Source organism: Eretmochelys imbricata, chromosome 9, assembly GCF_965152235.1.
Source record: "Eretmochelys imbricata isolate rEreImb1 chromosome 9, rEreImb1.hap1, whole genome shotgun sequence".
Taxonomy (NCBI): domain Eukaryota; kingdom Metazoa; phylum Chordata; order Testudines; family Cheloniidae; genus Eretmochelys; species Eretmochelys imbricata.
In genome coordinates, this window is record NC_135580.1 from 38,773,854 (window position 1) to 38,791,240 (window position 17,387).

A 17,387-nucleotide genomic window follows, 5' to 3' on the forward strand; every position below is an offset into this window, starting at 1 on the left:
GTTATGTAGGAATATAAGAACACCATCCAAAAGTTAGGCAGGAAAAAGCAAATGCTCAAGATCTATGTAATATGTACTGTATTTTTATTACAATTTTACTCTCCTCTTTTTTCTACTATTCTCCCCTTTCTACAAGCCCCCAGCCTAACCCAAGGGGCATGCAAACCTAATAACATACAAGTCATACTTAGACCCCACAATGTTGAAGTGGATTTTAAATGAGGAAAAATGAGTTTGTCCATCCCTAATTACAACTCAACCCATTTAACTTAATTTCCTTGTTGACTGGATAGAATTTGAAAAATGTAACTGCATTCAGAGAACCCCATTTAGGGCTAAGATCAGAGTCATATGTGTTTGTGACTGTTCATCTAGAACAATAAGGAGTCCAGTGGCACCTTAAAGACTAACAGATTTATTTGGCATAAGCTTTCATGGGCATAAGCTTCCACTTCTTCAGATGCATGGAGTGAAAATTACAGAGGATGCATCCGAAGAAGTGCTTTTTTACCATGCATCTGAAGAAGTGGTTTTTTACCCATGAAAGCTTATGCCCAAATAAATCTGTTAGTCTTTAAGGTGCCACTGGACTCTTTGTTGTTTTTGTGGATACAGACTAACACGACTACCCCCTGATACTTGTTCATCTAGAAAGCACATTGTAAATTAGAGATTCATCATGGGAACAAGACCTACATTAGTCCTTATTTAAGGATTGTTTCATACCTAAGATGCTTACAATTATTGTCTTCATTATATTTTTTCTGATTTTTTTTCTTCCTCAGAAAATTATTATTTGCCATTCTCTTTCTCTCTATCACTCACTAGAAGGGCTTTACTTAGAATGAGACACTAAAAGGTTATCAGTTAGCATGAATTCAGTCAACATGAGTTTGGGTCAAATTCTGAAGTTCATGCATAGCCAAAACTCAAACACAAGTAATTTGAAGGTTTTGCCTACTTATATTAATAAAATACTTAGATTTCAAAGCACTTTGCAAAGGAGAATAAGTATCGTTATCCCCTTCGTACAGCTGGGGAAATTGAGAAAGAAATAAGGTGACATTATCATAGTCAAACAGCAGGGCAGTGGCAGAGGTAGAGTTCAGATCTCTTGACACTCAGTCCAGTGTTCTCTTCAGTAGTGCATTTACACACATACACACACACACTCATTACAGGACCTTGTGTCTCAAATTATTAGGCCAATTCAGATATGGTGTAATTAGATCCCTTTACACTTAGATGCTCCTACTGCGTTTTGTCTCATGTGGAGTGATTGTGTATTTTAAAGAATATACATTTGATAGTAGATTATTCATCAGCATATTTATCTCTTCTAAGGAAAGAGAACAAAAAGGAGACTTTGAAAAGATGTTCTTCCAAAGTTTACATGATACTGTAGCTCTTCAGGTGCAGTAAGAACTGGTGCATGAACTCTGGGATTTGACAATTTTATGTTCCCTTTAAAAAAAATAAAGATGAGTAGCATGATGTGTGATGCTGTATGGAATCTGGGGGACACTTGAGGATATTATGATATCAATATTGTAAAATTGTAATGAGTTATGCCAGATAGGCCATGTAAGGTATCTGCAAAAATTATAGTTTGCCATATATGATAATCACATTTATGTGTTTGTATCACCTTTGTATTATGAGTTATTGATATGTATGTATGTCTGTATTTCAAACTTGTGCTATACTTCTGGGTAACACCCCCAGATAGTTTGGCATCCACACTACTTAGTCTGCTTGATAGCCCATTAAGGACTATCATCTATACAATTGACCCATTGAGAGAAGGCAGATACACCTTATGACTTAGCAAGGCAGGCAAAGGCATGCCTATGGACAGAACTCTAAGGATTTCAAGCCATGTGCGGGGCATCTTGTGCTTGAAACAAAGGAAGCACAGGCCGCATGACAAAAGACTATAAAAGGCAGCTACATCGTCTCCATTTTGTCTTCAATTCTGCTTCTTACCTCTGGAGGAACTTTGCTACAAACTGAAGCTCTGAACAAAGGACTGGATGACCCATCCAAGCTGTGGATTTACTCCAGAGGGACTTTCAAGCCAGTAAACTCACCAATACATCTAGGAACCAAATATATGGACTTTGAAGTCTTTGTATGTATGTGATTGTTTTGCTATTTAACATCTCTCTTCTTCTTTCTTTTTTCTTTATAATGAACCTTTAGTTTTAGATACTAAAGGATTGGCTGGCAGAGTAATATTTTGGGTATGATCCAAACCTATATTGACCTGGTAATGTGGCTGACCGTTTGGGGTCAGAAGAACATTTTGTATATGTGAGCAGATTTTTTAAAGTAACTTCTCACTGTACTGGACCTAGGTGCTGACTGGGAGACAGAGAACTGAAAAGCAATAAAGGGGGCTGTGTGGTTTCTTATTTTTGCTTCTTGATAACCAGTTTGGGGAATCAGAAGCACAGTTTGTGACTGGTTGAGGAGAATAACTTCAGTGTTACCCACTAGTCTTGGGTGTATCTGTTCTCCATTTTGCAGCCTGCCCTGACCTTGACATTTCCAGTGAAGGCTGCCCCAGACACTCCCAGTAACATGATGTAGCCCAAATGTTTGGCTTCTCTTGATCCTCTTTGGACATATTTTTTTTGTAAAACTCAATCTGGACCCTGAGCCTACTGAAGTAATTAATGAAAATCCTTTTGATTTAAATGGGAATCACCTTGGATTTCTACTTTCTTTTTAGTCTGGGAACAAAGATAGAAATCTTTTAGAAGTCTACAAAAATAAAGGGACAGTATATGCCTATAATTAGTAAGAAATATGTGCAGTACAATAAATTACCTCTAACTGCTTTTGCTCTGATGTATTGCCCAAATTAAACATTTTTTTTAAAGAAGGTAAGTTGTAAAAGGATAGATAACAAAACAAAGCAAAAACGTAATACTGAAAACCAGGGTAAAAGACAGATAGGAAACCTGACTAAACTTTCATAATACATGTATGCAGCTTGATATAACTCAACCACAAAATCAATTACTATGTTTTCCTGGGAGAAAACAAGAAATTGCTCCAGTTGTAAGAAGAATTTGAAATATCAAGAGGTTATGCCAAAATTCATGGCGACTGCCAATTAGCTGATTTTTATCTTTCTTACAAGAAATTCTGAATACTTATAGCAACTTAGTGATGATGCTAATGTCATTTATGCCTGATACCATTTTGGCACAATGGCAACAGCTTTCCTGAGGGATCACGTCACAAGAAAAACACATCTTCTTAAGGGTCAGTCTCTCAGGATAAGTCTGTCTTCTTGAAAGATTGCAAAGCATAAAACTGGAAAATCTTTGGAGTTGTCATATTATTATTAACGGCCTTCCAGGAACTTATCTTTACAGACAAGATGAGTCCATAAATCTGGGTATCTTTTAAATATAGTTTTATAACTAGGTTACTTCCCACGAAGACTTAAATTTTAAAGGGTTCTCTTTGAAACACGTTAATTGTTGAGAGGTGTTGTCTTCTGTGACTACTGAGGTTAAGCACACATCCAGTTTAGTTGTTCAAATATTGTATGGGCTTTATTGTTTCTTGTTTTGATTTTAGTGTAAAGTGTGTATTTTTGTTTAGCCAAAGTATGCTCAGTAAGCACAACTCCTTGAGGTTAGTGTCGAATGTTGCACTAGCTCTCAAAGTGGGCTGGAAGAGACAGGATCTTGGGCTCACCCACTTACCTTTGTCCGTAAAGCTCCAGAGAGGTGTGTTTTGGAAGTCTGTTTGGGAAAGTGAGTGTCTGCATCTCCCATGTCCCAGGGAAGTATATGCTAAATGTACACCCTAGCCTTTAATATAGAAATATATTTATATAAAATAAAAATAAGTGATAGGACAATCTTAAGGTTCTAATCCTTAAATAGTATAATCTGATGTAGTTCAAATAGAACCAATTTACACCAGCTAAGAATTTGACCCCCAAAATTTTGGAGTTGATTTCAATTCAGATAAGATCTCAGCATTTTAGATGCTTATCCTAATTATCCAGCCTGGTCATATCTACCAATTTGGGCTGAAAAATCTCACAATGAAAGGCTTTTTTCCAGAAATTCCTGTGCTTCCGAATTTACTGGGCTAAAAATGATGTGCATAAAACTGGCTGAATATTATTAACCGTGAATATGGCTGAATCAAAGAACCCCAACAAACTGTTTGTGAATCATCGGTCTGGAAGGGACCTCAAGCGGCCATACTGTGCGGTCCCCTGCACTAGTGGCTCTCAAAGCCGGTCCGCCACTTATGCGGGGAAAGCCCCTGGTGTACCGAATCTGTTTGTTTACCTGCCGTGTCCACAGGTTCGACCGATCGCGACTCCCACTGGCCTCTGTTCGCCGCTCCAGGCCAATGGGGGCTGTGGGAAGGGTGGCCAGCACGTCCCTTGGCCTGCACCACTTCCCGCAGCCCCCATTGGCCTGGAGCGGTGAACCGTGACCAGTGGCAGCTGTGATCGGCCGAACCTGCGGACATGGCAGGTAAACAAACTGGTCCGGCGCGCCAGGGGCTTTTCCTGAACAAGTGGCGGACTGGCTTTGAGAACCACTGATCTAGACCATTCCTGACAGATGTTTGTCCAACCTGCTCTTTAAAATCTCCAATGAAGGAGATTCCACAACCTCCCCAGGCAATTTATTCCAGTCCTTAACCACTCTGACAGTTAGGATCTTTTTCCTAATGTCTAACCTAAATCTCCCTTGTGCAATTTAAGCCCATTGCTTCTTGTCCTATCTTCAGAGGTTAAGAAGAACAATTTTTCTCCCTCCTCCTTGTAACAAACTTTATGTATTTGAAAACTGTTATATCCCCTCTCAGTCTTCTCTTTTCCAGACTAAACAAACCCATTTTTTTCAATCTTCCCTCATAGCTCATGCTTTCTAGACCTTTAATCATTTTTGTTACTCTTCTCTGGACTTTCTCCAATTTGCCCACATCTTTCCTGAAATGTGGTGCTCCAGTTGAGGCCTTATCAGCATAGATTAGAATGGAAGAATTACTTCTTGAGTCTTACTTACAACCCTCCTGCTAATACATCTCAGAATGATGTTCACTTTTTTTGCAACAATATTACACTGTGGACTCATATTTAGCTTATGGTCCACTATGACCCCCAGATCCCTTTTTGAAGTACTCCTTTCTAGGCAGTCATTTCCCATTTTGTATGTGTGCAACTGATTGTTCTTGGAGTGGAGTACTTTGCATTTATCCTTATTGAATTTCATCCTATTTACTTCAGACCATTTCTCCAGTTTGTCCAGATCATTTTGAATTTTAATCCTTATCCTCCAAAGCACTAGCAATCCCTCCCAGCTTGGTATCATCAAGTGTACTCTCTATGCCATTAGCTAAATCATTGATGAAGATATTGAACAGAATCAGATCCAGAACTGATCCCTGTGGGTCCCCACTCATTATGCCCTTCCAGCATAACCGTGAATCACTGATAACTACTTTCTGGGAACAGGTTTCAGAGTAACAGCCGTGTTAGTCTGTTTTCCACAGTATGCATCCGATGAAGTGAGCTGTAGCTCACGAAAGCTTATGCTCAAATAAACTGGTTAGTCTCTAAGGTGCCCCAAGTACTCCTTTTCTTTCTGGGAACAGTTTTCCAAACAGTTTTGCACCCACCTTATAGTAGCTCCATCTAGGTTGCATTTCCCTAGTTTGTTTATGAGAAGGTCATAAGAACGGCCATACTGGGTCAGACCAAAGGTCCATCTGTCTTCCGACAGCGGCCAATGCCAGGTGCCCCAGAGGGAATGAACAGAACATATAATCATAAAATAATCCATCCCTTGCTGCCCATTCCCTACTTCTGGCAAACAGAGGCTAGGGACACCATCCCTGCCCATCCTGGCTAGTAGCCATTGATGGACCTTTCCTCCATGAATTTATCTAATTCTTTTTTGAATTCTGTTATAGTCTTGGCCTTCACAACGTTCTCGGGCAAGGAATTCCACAGGTTGACTGTGCATTGTGTGAAAAAATACTTCCTTTTATTTGTTTTAAACCTGCTGCCTACTAATTTCATTTGGTGACCCCTGGTTCTTGTGTTATGAGAAGAAGTAAATAGCACTTCCTTATTTACTTTCTCCACACCAGTTATGATTTTATAGACCTTTATCATATCCCCCCGTTATTCATCTCTTTTCCAAGCTGAAAAGTCCAAGTCTTTTTAATTGCTCCTCATACAGCGGCCGTTCCATACCCCTAATAATGTCTGTTGCCCTTTTCTGAACCTTTTCCAAGTCGAATATATCTTTTTTGAGATGGGGCAACCACATCTGCATGCAGTATTCAAGATGTGGGCATATCATGGATTTATATAGAGGCAATATGATATTTTCTGTCTTATTATCTATCCCTTTCTTAATGATACCCAACATTCTGTTAACTTTTTTGACTCCTGCTGCACATTGAGTCAATGTTTTCAAAGGATTATCCACATTGACTCCAAGATCTCTTTTTTGAATGGTAACAGCTAATTTAGACCCCATAATTTTATATGTATCATGGGGATTATGTTTTCCAATTACTTTGCATTTATCAACATTGAATTTCATCTGCCATTTTGTTGCCCAATCAGCCAGGTTTGAGAGATCCTTTTGTACCTCTTCACAGTCTGCCTGGGACTTAACTACCTTGAGTAGTTTTATGTCATCTGCAAATTTTGCCACCAAATTTTGTACCCCTTTCTCCAGATCATTTATGAATATGTTAAATAGGACTGGGCCCGGTATAGACCCCTGGGGGACACCACCATTTACCTCTCTCCATTCTGAAAACTGACCATTTCTTCCTACCCTTTGTTTCCTATCTTTTAACCAGTTACCAATCCATGAGATAACCTTCCCTCTTATGCCATGACTGCTTACTTTGCTCAGATATCTCCTCAGTCAGCTCCTTGAGTATTCTAGGATGCATTTCATCAGGCCCTGGTGATGTGAATATATCTAACTTGCCTAAGTAATTTTTAACTTGTTCTTTTCCTATTTTAGCCTCTGATCCTACCTCATTTTCACTGACATTCACTATGTTAGGTGTCCAATCACCACCAACCTTCTTGGTGAAAACCGAAACAAAGAAGTCATTAAGCACCGCTGCTATTTCCATATCTTCTGTCATTATTTCCCACCACCACCACCATTGAGTAACAGGCCTACCCTGTCCTTTGTCTTCCTCTTGCTTCTAACATATTTGTAGAATGTTTTCTTGTTAGCATTTATGTCTCTAACTAGCTTGATCTCATTTTGTGCCTTGTCCTCTCCCTACATATTTGTGCTATTTGTTTATATTCATCCTTTGTAATTTGGCCTAGTTTCCACTTTTTGTGGGACTCTTTTTATTTTTAGATCATTGAAGATCTCCTGGTTAAGCCAGTGTGGTCTCTTGCCATATTTCCTATCTTTTCTATGCAGTGGGATAGTTTGCTTTTGTGCCCTTAATAATGTCTCTGAAAAACTGCCAATTGTCTTCAATTGTTTTTCTCCTTAGACTTGCTTCCCATGGGATCTTACCTACGAATTCCCTGAGTTTGTTCAAGTCTGCCTTGTTGAAATCCACTGTCTTTATTTTGCTGTTCTCCCTCCTACCATTCCTTAAAATCATGAACTCTACCATTTCATGATCATTTCCACCCAAGCTGCCTTCCATTTTCAAATTCTCAACCAGTTCCTCCCTATTTGTCAAAATCAAATCTAGAAAAGCCTCTCTCCTAATAGCTTTCTCAGTCTTCTGAAATAAAAAAAAAATTGTCTCCAATACGTTCCAAGAACTTGTTGGATAAAGTGTGCCCTGCTGTGTTATTTTCCCAACAGATGTCTGAGTAGCTGAAATCCCCATCACCACCTGTGCTTTGGATGATTTTGTTATTTGTTTAAAAATAGCCTCATCCACCTCTTCTTCCTGGTTAGATGGTCGATAGTAGACCCCCTACCATGACATCACCCTTGTTTTTTAATCCTTTTATCCTTACGCAGAGACTTTCAACAAGTCTGTCTCCTATTTCCATCTCAGCCTCATTCCTAGTGTAGGCATTTTTAATATATAAAACAATACCTCCTCCCTTTTCCCCCGCCTATCCTTCTTGAGCAAGCTTTACCCTTCTATACCAATATTCCAGTCTTGTGATTATCCCACCAAGTCTCTGTGATGCCAGTTATGTCATAGTTGTATTTATTTACCAGCATTTCGAGTTCGTCTTGCTTATTCCCCATACTTCTCACATTAGTATACAGATACTGATTTGATTTCCCCTTCCAGTTCTGTCTTGTCTCTCCTTTATCCCTGCTATAACAGCCCATGCTCTGCCAAACTCCGACCCTTCTCCCAAGGTCCATGTTTTTGACTTACCTGTGGGCTTTGCTTGCTGCCCCCTTTGAGTCTAGTTTAAAGCCCTCGTCCCTAGATTTCTCAGTATGTATCCAAATATGCTATTTCCCTTCCTTGATGGGTGGTGGCTGTGATCCTCCCAGCCTTGAGGGTTCATAGAATCATAGAATATCAGGGTTGGAAGGGACCTCAGGAGGTCATCTATTCCAACCCCCACTCAAAGCAGGACCAATCCCCAACTAAATCATGACTTCTCCTCCTCCAGCTTTGGGGGTGATTCCTCATTGCGCGTTGCCAGGGCAGCATATCGATTTTCCATCACCATGGTGGGTGGATTGGGAGTAGGGGTGGAATGCTGCCTGCTGCCAGAAGTAACAAGCAGCCAGTGTGCTCCCTGTGACAGAGCCATATCCTCCTCCCTCGGCGGTCTGACAGCACTCCTCTGTAGCTGGACAGCTTCCTCAGCCTTGGATGTCTTCATATGAATACTCTTGAGGGCACAGATGGTCCTCAGCCTAGCCACCTCCTCCTGTAGCTCTCGCACCTTCTTTCTGAGAGATTCCACCAGCAGGCAACGTTCACACTGGATGGTCCCCCCAGCCTGGCTACTTATGTTAAATACTTGTGTTAAAAGAATCCTACCAACTTTGGTTAGGAATAAGATTGCAGCATAGAGGACAACTACCACAGTAACAACTTCATTCTTTATTAGTAGTAGCAGTAGCAGCAGTAGTATTAACAGCTTAAAACAGTAAAAATGAAAATAAATATGCCAAAAATTACTTTGTTTTGAAATGCTCAAACCAAGCTGAAATGAATTTGCATTTACTGTTTCTGATTTTCAAATCTCTTATTTTTAGTGGAACAAGAGCCATATTTTAAACTTGACATCATGGCTCTGCAGGTCCTTTACCATGCAGAATACCGGATATTCTCTGCTGACTGGTAACTGGACCTTCTACAAATTATTAGAAATTAATTTGACTTGGTTCAGCATTATCTGACAATCGTGCTGACCCAAATGTGAACCTTCCCGTGTTAATTTACATCCCCATAGTGAGACTTAATGTTTCTAACACCAGAACAGATTATGCTAAACTCATGCTAATTATAATTTTCTAATATAGTCTGCAAATCATGCTGTTACTAAGCAACAAAGGTCATTTCAATAAATGATACCCTTCTAAGCCATTAACACACTAAATTTCTTTTAGCTCTAACTGGGTCTTGAAAAGTGGAAGTGGGGTCCTTTACAGTGAAGTGACATTTTTCATAATTAATCAGCATCTCATATATTGTAAGCACTGGTATATTATACCTCACAGAGGTGTAACTGAAAAGGCAGAGAGGTTGGCTGTTGCCTGATATAAATAAATTGTGTCCCTCCTTCTACAGCATTCATTATCTATAAGAGTAAGGTCAGTGGTGATTTTGATCAAATATGATACTTTAACTAGCTGAAACCTGCTATATTAATTAAAGGAATAATGGAATTTGTCAGTAACAAAAGCATGATGTATATTATAATTAATAAATATATTGCAATATACATCTCATTGCATTATTTATATAATGACTTTAAGCAAAGTCAGACACTAAGAATACAGCCAGTACTGAACATGAAGAGAATTGGTTCATGCCAAACTGACTACTGTGATACAGATCACTATCCTCACCTGTGTACATGGCACTCATGCTCATATCAAAGTCCTTATGAAAAAAACACTTAATCATGCAGGCTCAAACCCTGCATCTTCCTATCCTAAAATCATCAATGAGAGAGGGGCAAGTAGTGAAGGTTAGTAGCCATAGTCCACAGCTATGCAAGCATGCCAAACAATAGCATCATTTTTGCATTATCATGTGAAAAGCCCCACCAGACTATTTAAGGAATGAAAATACATGGTAAGTACCCCAAAATACTCTCTGTGTTGTACTGAATGTGATCCACTTGCTTCATTATGGTCCCAGTTATCACTGATTATCTGCTAACCTGAAGGTGTGAAGAGATATATTAAATAGTCTTTTGTCAGAAACAAAATACAGCCAGCAGATACCTGACTCCCCCCACCCCCAAGGAAAGAGAACAGAAAACACTCCCCATCACACAGTGAAACATATGTCAAAATATGTCCAGGTAGCTCTCACAGAGGGCTGCATCCAATCTGTAACCAACAGTAATTCCAAATGAACAGGACATCTTGTTTCCTTCTCCAACGGTAAATAAATTGGTGTGTGAGGCACTCAGATACCCTGGTAATGGGGGCCACATAAGCACCTGACAATGATAGAATCTATCCCTACAGCAGCAAAGGAAGGGATAGTTTTTAAATTGGTATTTATATTACTATTTTCCCCTCCTGTAATAAAAATCAGACAAGGAAGCTATAAACTAAGGAAGCAACATATACTCTGGTATATTTCCCATACCTGGGAAGGGAATGGGTTTAGAAGCAGTGCACTGAGCACTGGGTGAAAGATGCATGAGGATAACAACAGATGAACATTTTTAGTAATTTATTGGTGTTATCTGACAGCTACAAACTACAAACTGCATTTGTTTGGGATACGCAAATAATGAGCTGGATGGAGATGAAAAAAGGACTCAGGGAATTTGTGCATTACCGGGTGCAAACATCTGGAGCACAGAGGAGGAATGGATTATACCTGTAAAATGTAACCAAACAAATCAGCTGCTCTGCTCCTTATTTCAAACACTTTCATTTTATAATGCATGGGAAATCTATAGCAATACCTGTTATACAATTTATGATTAAAAATACAGAAGGTAGACAGCTTCTATTTTAAAAAGTGGTTTGATATATGTGGCAATCCAACTTTTCCTGCCAACAATGAGCTGTTAAATAAACCTTTGCACAGCACCAGTCAAGCTGTACTCACTTGCCACATTTTAAGGAAAACAAGGGAGATTAATAACAACTACCTTAAGTATAGCCCACACTGCACCAAAATTTGGGGATAAGGTTGTTGTTCCCTTGATACATATTTTTTTTTAAAAGTCGGTGAATCACAAGTCAGAGAGACTGGAGAGATGACCTGAAAAATAAATGACTCTGTTTCTCAGTAGGTTTGGTAGGTCTAGTATAGAACACTGAATGGCAACCAATATTTCTACTCGGACAAGGTAGATGAAGATGAGGTGTTTGGTGGGACTGTGAAGAGGGCCTCAGCCTAGACTTTATTTTCACTTGTGCAGTTTTTTGCCTACAATAATTTCAGGCACATATGCTCTAATGAGAAAGTTTGGGATATATACCTCAACACACTTAAAACTACCTTCACCAAACAAGGACAGTGAGGGAGATTGCATCATGGCATGGGCCACCCAAATATCCTGTAAGAGCCTGCTTCAATACAGAAAAAAACCTCCTGACCGCACACTCCTAGTTGTTACCTACCACCCTACACTGGAACCCAAGTGGAGTATTGTTAAGCAATTACAACCCATATGTGATGGGCTTCCCATATCCCCTTTTTTGGCCTTCAAACAACCCCCCAACCTCTTCAAAGTCATCATCATAAGCAAGCTCTCCTATCATGGCATGCACCGCTCACTGCTGGTCTAGTGCCTCCTCCTGGTCACTCTGGGGATTAGCACTTGAGTTCAATGCCCCCATCCACAGTTTGCATGCTGTTGCTCTCTCTTTCCCTCAGGTCTGCAGCCCCAGGAACTGCAGCATTCGCTTTGTGACTCAGCCCTCTGGCCGGGTCACTCACTGTTCCCTCCATTCGGGGTAGCAAAGTCTCTTCTCCCTAGTAGTCCTAGGCAGTCTTCCCTTCCACTGCTCCATTATACCACTTCCTCAGTGGCTGGTAGGGGAACCTGGGCCCACCCACTACCCTGGGTTCCAGTCCCAGGACCCTCAGCTCAGTAGTTTTAGGCTTTCCCCTCTCAGCTCTCACTGCTCCTTCCCTGGCTGCTTCCTACCACACCTAGTTCCCCTTCTCCCTCTGAGTGTACCAGCTCCAAAAAAAACACTCCTTCTTCCCAGGGAGTGACTGCTGCCTGCCTTCCTACAGCCTTTCCCCCAGTAACCCTTGTATGTTACCAGCTACCTGGTGTTATGTAGGCCCCACCTGTTCCTTTGCAGTTGAGCCTGCTCTCAGTGCTCCCTGGCTCCTCCTCCAGGTGCATCCTGTGGCATTAATTGGCCTACCTATTGTAACCTCTTCCAATCCTTTGTGGGGTGGGCTCCCCATCACATCCCCACAGATCAAGACACACCAACTTGAAGTAGAACCAGACGCCGTCAGAACAACAGATGCAAAACCTGCAGACATCTCTCCACTGCTACAATGGTCAACATCACCACAACACACCTTCAAAGATTCACGGGTCCTACACATGCCTATCGAAACATATGGTGCACGTCATCCACTAAATGTCCCAGCAACAACTATGTGGGTGAAACCAGACAATCAGTACACTCTTGAATGAACCGACACAGAAATTTTTTTTATAAAAGACAAGTACACCATCCCAGGGCAAACACATTTCACAAAATGATCACTCCATGTCTGACCTCTCAGTTCTCATGCTCAAAGGAAACCTGCACAATATCTTAAAATGACAATTTTGGGAACTTGGGGAACTATGCAAAAATGCGAAGGTTAGTTAAACAGAAATTAAAAGGTACAGTGACTAGAGTGAAATCCCTGCAAGCTGCATGGACACTTTTCAAAGACACCATAATAGAGGCTCAACTTAAATGTATACCCTAAATTAAAAAAAAACACAGTAAAAGAACTAAAAAGGAGTCACCGTGGCTTAACAACCATGTAAAAGAAGCAGTGAGAGATAAAAAGGCATCTTTTAAAAAGTGGAAGTCAAATCCTAGTGAGGTACATAGAAAGGAGCATAAACACTGCCAAATTAAATGTAAAAATGTAATAAGGAAAGCCAAAAAGACGTTTGAAGAACAGCTAGCCAAAACTTAAAAGGTAATAACAAAATGTTTTTTAAGTACATCAGAAGAAGGAAGCCTGCTAAACAACCGGTGGGTCCCCTGGACGATCAAGATACAAAAGGAGCACTTAAAGACAATAAAGTCATCGCAGAGAAACTAAATGAATTCTTTGCTTCAGTCTTCATGGCTGAGGATGTTAGGAAGATTCCCAAACCTGAGCCATCTTTTGTAGGTGACAAATCTGAGGAATTGTCACAGATTGAAGTGTCACTAGAGGAGGTTTTGGAATTAATTGAGAAACTTAACAGTAACAAGTCACCAGGACCAGATGGCATTCACCCAAGAGTTCTGAAAGAACTCAAATGTGAAATTGAGGAACTATTAACCATGGTTCATAACCTGTCCTTTAAATCAGCTACTGTACCCAATGACTGGAAGATAGCTAATGTAACGCTAATATTTAAGAATGGCTCTAGAGGTGATCCTGGCAATTACAGACCGGTAAGTCTAACGTCAGTACTGGGCAAATTAGTTGAAACAATAGTAAAGAATAAAATTGTCAGACACATAGAAGAACATAAATTGTGTGCAAAAGTCAACATGGTTTCTGTAAAGGGAGATCATGTCTTACTAATCTATTAGAGTTCTTTGAGAGGGTCAACAAACATGTGGACAAGGGGGATCCAGTGGACATAGTGTACTTAGATTTTCAGAAAGCCTTTGACAAGGTCCCTCACCAAAGGCTCTTATGTAAATTAAGTTGTCATGGGGTAAGAGGGAAGTTCCTTTCATGGACTGAGAACTGGTTAAAAGACAGGGAACAAAGGGTAGGAATAAATGGTAAATTTTCAGAATGGAGAAGGGTAACTAGCGGTGTTCCCCAAGGGTCAGTCCTAGGACCAATCCTATTCAATTTATTCATAAATGATCTGGAGAAAGGGATAAACAGTGAGGTGGCAAAGTTTTCAGATGATACTAAACTGTTCAAGATAGTTAAGACCAAGGCAGACTGTGAAGAACTTTAAAAAGATCTCACAAAACTAAGTGATTGGGCAACAAAATGGCAAATGGAAATTTAATGTGGATAAATGTAAAGTGATGCACATTGGAAAAAATAACTCCAACTATACATACGATATGATGGGGCTAATTTAGCTACAACTAATCAGGAGAAAGATCTTGGAGTCATTGTGGATAGTTCTCTAAAGACATCCACGCAGTGTGCAGCGGCAGTCAAAAAAGCAAACAGGATGTTAGGAATAATTAAAACAGGGATAGAGAATAAGATGGAGAATATCTTATTGCCCTTATATAAATCCATGGTATGCCCACATCTTGAATACTGCGTATGTACAGATGTGGTCCCCTCATCTCAAAAAAGATATGCTGGCATTAGAAAAGGTTCGGAAAGGGGCAACTAAAATGATTAGGGGTTTGGAACAGGTCCCATATGAGGAGAGATTAAAGAAGCTAAGATTTTTCAGCTTGGAAAAGAGGAGACTAAGGGGGGAATATGATAGAGGTATATAAAATCATGAGTGGTGTGGAGAAAGTGAATAAGGAAAAGTTATTTACTTGTTCCCATAATATAAGAACTAGGGCCACCAAATGAAATTAATGGGTAGCAGGCTTAAAACAAATAAAAGGAAGTTCTTCTTCACTCAGCGCACAGTCAACCTGTGGAACTGTTTGCCCGAGGAGGTTGTGAAGGCTAGGACTATAACAGGGTTTAAAAGAGAACTGGATAAATTCATGGAGGTTAAGTCCATTAATGCCTATTTGCCAGGATGGTTAAGGAATGGTATCTCTACCTCTGTTTGTCAGAGGGTGCAGATGGATGGCAGGAAAGAGATCACTTGATCATTACCTGTTAAGTTCACTCCCTCTGGGGCAGCTGGCATTGGCCACTGTCGGTAGACAGGATACTGGGCTGGATGGACCTTTGGTCTGACACAGAATGGCCATTCCTATGTTCTTAACTTAAATTCATAACTGGGCTAGACACTTAAAAATCATGACAGGTTTCAGAGTAACAGCCGTGTTAGTCTGTATTCGCAAAAAGAAAAGGAGTACTTGTGGCACCTTAGAGACTAACCAGTTTATTTGAGCATGAGCTTTCGTGAGCTACAGCTCACTTCATCAGTGAAGTGAGCTGTAGCTCACGAAAGCTCATGCTCAAATAAACTGGTTAGTCTCTAAGGTGCCACAAGTACTCCTTTTCTTTTTTTAAAAATCATGGACTTTATAAAGACATTGGTTTATGGCTTATTATTAAGGCTTCAAGTTAGTCATGGAGGTCACAGATTCCATGATTTTACGTGATCTCCATGACTTAAGCCCCAGGCAGAGGGGCTTGGGCTATCAGCCTCACACCAGCATGTGACTTATACTAAAAATGCCATTGGCAAAATCTTAGCCTTACTTATTACAACAATCTAAAACATACTAACACCCTCCCTTTTTTGTTGTACAACTTCATAGGTTTTAGCTAGACACCTTAGAATGGTCCCTTACAATTTGTGGTAATTACTTATCCTAAACAATCTGTTGCACCTTGTATTTAGCTGTGACACTGCATTCCTTTCCCACACCTGAAAAAAGCTCTGTGTAGATTGAAAGCTTGTCTCTTTCACCAACAGAAATTGGTCCAATAAAAGATATTACCTCACCCACCTTGTCTCTCTAATATCCTGGAATCAGCACTGCTAAAACAACACTGGAAATGGTACTAACACAACACTTAGGAGTGGAAATTTTCAAAAGCAAAAGCATTTGCCTAACTTTGTTCCAACTGCAGTCAATGAGAGATTTACCATGGGAGACCATGTGGGTAAGGACACTAGAATAAGACTCAGGAGGCATGAGTTCTATTCCAAGTTCTGCCAGCAGTCTACTGCATGACCTTGGCCAAGTTATAGAATCATAGGGCTGGAAGGGACTTTGAGAGGTCATCTAGTCCAGTCTCCTGCACTCATGGCAGGACTAAGTATTATAACCTCTTCACTTTCCCAATTTGTAAAATAGATACAACACATGCTTTCAGAGCTATGGATAAGAAACATAAGAGCTAGATATTATAACAACTCCCTGATTTGCAGTTAGATGTCCTAATGCTGCATTTTGTACCCACAACTGATTGAGTGAGACATAATTGTAGGCACTGTTGTTTCATCAATCTAACATTTCAAGGGCAGAATGGACCTTTATGATCAGCTAGTCTGACCTAGAGTAAAAATAGTGACCATGTCAAAAAATAAAATAAAATAAAATCAAGCCTCTAAAACACAGGATTGTTCAGCTGAAAACCTATTCCCTCTCTTGAACAGAAAACAGTTTTATCACATTTTAAATGCTGCTGTGTTTTTCTTCTGCTGAACCAAGGAAAGATATCAAAATAAGGTCAATTTTATCAAAATTCCTGGCATTGTTTAAACTATTTTTTTTTCGTTATTATTTGGAGCTGGCACACTATTGTGGTTTGGTTTACATAATCTGCAAGGGCCACCTCCTGTGGGAAGAAAGATGAGAAGGTAGTGCGATTACGGTACCTGCAAGGCTCATTTAGTCTTTAATGATTTTCGAGACGAGGCTTGCAGTGAAAGTGATGTGCAAAATCGATACAGAGCCCAGGTACAGTGCTCTCATAATAAAATTAAAATTACTAAAATAAACTCTTGGGCATCTGGCAAAGAATTGAAAATACAATATATTGTGTGCCTACTGACATCAGATCCAATGCATGTGTGTGAGGCATGGACTATTAAAAAGGGATTGTGAAATGGATTATTATTTCTTATTTTGAATGCAGTATGTGGATTTTTAAAATGTGTTTAATTGTCATATTTATTTTAGTTGGTCAGTTAAGTGGGCAATAGTGTTGTGTTCCCATGTAAGTGGAAACACAGAATGGGGGACTATTTTCTTGATTGTGTGATCCTGTTCAGACAATAAATACCAGGTACAATCTCTACAACATTCTTTTGAGGTTTGGCAATATATGAAAAATTTATCAAACAGCTTGCCTCTATACAAACTGGAACCAAAATAAGTAAATCAGTTTTAATTCACACCTTCAGTTATTTTGGTGCAAGT